Raw genomic sequence first — 3,316 nt, forward strand, 5'->3', positions numbered from 1 at the left:
TAACAAGATTATTCCTTTATCCTTTTCAACATTCTAGTATCACTAGCAGGAAGATATAGAAGACAGACTCATCAAATTTGCAGATGAAATTAGGCATCGAGAGCTAGATGTCTAAATCAAGATTCAAAATTATCTTGACAGGACAGAAAGCTGGACTCAATCCAAAATGATGAAACTTAGCAAAGTCTTGTCCTTAATTTTTAAAATTTATAAGCATCACACAAATTACAGAATTGGGAAATTCTGCTTGATATCAATTTATATAGAAATATATAAGATCTCTAGTTAGTCACAGTTCAACATAAGTTGTTGAACTTAATTTAAAAAAACATACTTTTTGAAAAGAAAAAGGAAAATTTAATTAAAATATGAAAGACTTCATGAATTAGCATGCCATCTTTGCATAGGGGTCATATTAATCTTCTTCATATCATCTTGGTTTTAGTATAACTGCTGCTAAATTGAGCACAAACATTCCTCAAGAAATTAAATGACTTACTTGTCCAGGTTCCCCTCCATGCCATCTAGTATATGTCAGAGAATTTTCCTTTTTCTTATTTTCCCTCTCTAATAACAATCAATTTGTACTACTAGCGTGAATTTCCTCACTAGGTGTTCCCTATCTCAATATCATAACTATTCTGGACTCTCCGTTCCCTCCCCCAATGAAGTTATGTTAATGCAATTATGGTATCAAGATGATGTGAAAATAATTCCTCTTTCCCATCTTTCCTTTGGATAGACAACATGTCTTCAATTCAGGTTTATAGACTTTGACTTATTAGTGAACTAGAGTTGAGAAGAAAAAAAGAAGCCATGTTTTGTGGGTACAATTGAAGAAACTGAAGTTATGTAATCTGAAAAATACAAAACTTGAATAGCAAAGAGTAGATTTGCTGCCTTTTTACATTAAAAAGAAAAAAAGATTGTCATGTAGAAGACTGAACACACTTGTTCTGGAATGTTCCATAAGTTATAGCTAAAACCAAAGGGTAAAAATTAGAAAATGTCAGCTTTTGGCCAAACCTAAGAACTTTCTGAAAATTAGAGGTTTATAACAATGGTGAAATATTCAAATGGAGGTTCTATGACTATCTCTAATTTAAAAAAAATTTTTTTTTTTGGTGAGGCAATTAGGGTTAAGTGATTTGCCTAGAGTCACATAGCTAGTAAGTGTTAAGTGTCTGAGGCTGGATTTGAACTCAGGTCCTCCTAACTTCAGGGCTAGTGCTCTATCCACTGCGCCACCTAGCTGCCCCAAACAAATTTTCACATTGATTTTTTTTTTTTGCGGGGCAATGGGGGTTAAGTGACTTGTCCAGGGTCACACAGCTAGTAAGTGTCAAGTGTTTGAGGCCGGATTTGAACTCAGGGCCTCCTGAATCCAGGGCCAGTGCTTTATCCACTGCACCACGTAGCTGCCTATGACTATCTCTATAGGATGCTGCATTGGTTTTCTTATTTGAAATGATCAGAAAATAGCCTTATAAAACGGTCCTCTCAGAATTGTCTGGAGAAAAGTGAGACAGAATCGTACAATGCTTAGTGATTAATGGTGATCCTATTTTCAATATATGATGAGAAGAATGATAAGAATAATAAACACCAACTTCCATTTACATAGTTGTTTAAGGTTTGAATGCTATTGGATCTTGTACTTGAATCTGGAAACGAATTTAGAAGTCTTCTAATTTCACCCCCTTCATTTTGCAGATAAGGAGATTGAGGCCCAGAGATGTGCTTATAGTGACTTGTCCAAAATCACATGGGCTAAATGCCAAAGTCAAGATTTAAATTAAAGTCTCCAATTTCATTACTCTTTTTATGGTGCTACACAACCTCCCTTTTGCTCAAACAATTCTATTGTTAAGGGCTAAAATTCTAGCTAGTCTGTCTAAAATATCTAATGAGTGGTCGCCAATAAATTATAAGCTTTAGCAAGAGTTAGACTTTTAAGCATTTATTAAGGAGAATAAGAATTTGGTAAAGAGAGAGAAAGGCCTAGATTCCTATCTATTAAAGGGAGAGCACATTTCTAGCTCCCTTCTCCGCCAGCGGCCCCAGGAAAGAGAGCGAGACTGAGCGCCAGTCTCTTCCTTCCTCCTCCCACTAGCCCGCGTCACTTCCTGACTCCTGGTCTTGCCCTCAAAGACCTTCCCTTCATGGGCAGAACTCTTCTACAGTAAGTATCCAGCAGGTGGCGTTATTCCAATCGTTACAGTCCCCCCTGTTGTTCCTCAAGAAACAAAATGTTTCCTTGACGGAACAGTAAAAAGAATATAATAACTATTGCTAACTAATAATATGTGAACGACAATATAGAAAAGGAAGAGAGGAAAGTTTTGTCCAGAGGGGCGATTTTTTTTTTTGTCCTCATGAACCGACGCTTTGACATTAGTCTTGCAAAGGGAGGGCCTCTGCAGAGAATACATGTTACAGATGGTGTATATTATAACAGAAAGAGAAAAAAAAACAACAAATCAAAACTGTTCATTTAAAGTCTCTGAAAGTCTTTTCTCAGATGTCCTCTAGGTGTAGAATGGAAGTCTTTTCAGGGGTTGATGTGTGGATGCTGGTAATCAGCCAGGAAAATTTCCTACAAAATTGAGCTTAACACAACTTTAAAATAGCTTTGTCAATAATCAAATCAAACAATGAAAGTTCTCAAAAACATGTCTAAGGGAATTCAGAATCTTAGTTGTTACACATGAAACATATAATAAAACAAAAATTGAACCATTCTTTAAAATTATAATATTACTATAGTCCCCCCCCCCCTTATGGAGGGTAATTGAGAAGACAATTGCTGCGATATTAATTATTAAAAATAATTTTTATCTTTGTTTCATCACTTTTTGCATCATCTGCCTAATTATCCTCATGCCATTATGAGAAATTAAAAAATCTAATATAATTGGTAACAGGTGTCAAGGCCAAATTCAACACTGTATTTATCATGACACCTGAGATAATTATGGGGGTTACCATAAAAGAACAGAGAAATGATGGGATATGAGCATTCCCACACTTGAGCAATATATACTGCCCATGCAGTATGCCAGGTTTAAAATAGGTGGATGGAATATATGTCCATGCCACCAAACATATTGGAGGAAACTGAGTCAGACTTAATCAGATGCATGGGATTGAGATGTCCATGGCATCAGGCATATAGGAGGGAGCATAGAAGCCAGGTGTAGAAGTGAGATGGGTGGGATGAATACTTCCAGCCATCTGTACAATATTGTGGGGAAAAAGAGAATAAAATATTAAACCAAGAGAATCCAACCTCAACATTTGTCAAAAGCCGTTCCCT

At 36.1% G+C, this 3,316-nt stretch overlaps 1 non-coding gene across 1 annotated transcript; it reads right to left on the reverse strand.

Moving 5' to 3' along the window:
* Window positions 1-362: 362 nt before the first annotated feature.
* On the reverse strand, window positions 363-469 carry LOC122730242. Its single transcript, XR_006353435.1, has one exon. It is a non-coding gene; the product is annotated as a U6 spliceosomal RNA (small nuclear RNA).
* Between the last annotated feature and the right edge of the window lie 2,847 nt (window positions 470-3,316).

The sequence above is a fragment of the Dromiciops gliroides genome, chromosome 5 (genome assembly GCF_019393635.1).
Source record: "Dromiciops gliroides isolate mDroGli1 chromosome 5, mDroGli1.pri, whole genome shotgun sequence".
NCBI lineage: Eukaryota > Metazoa > Chordata > Mammalia > Microbiotheria > Microbiotheriidae > Dromiciops > Dromiciops gliroides.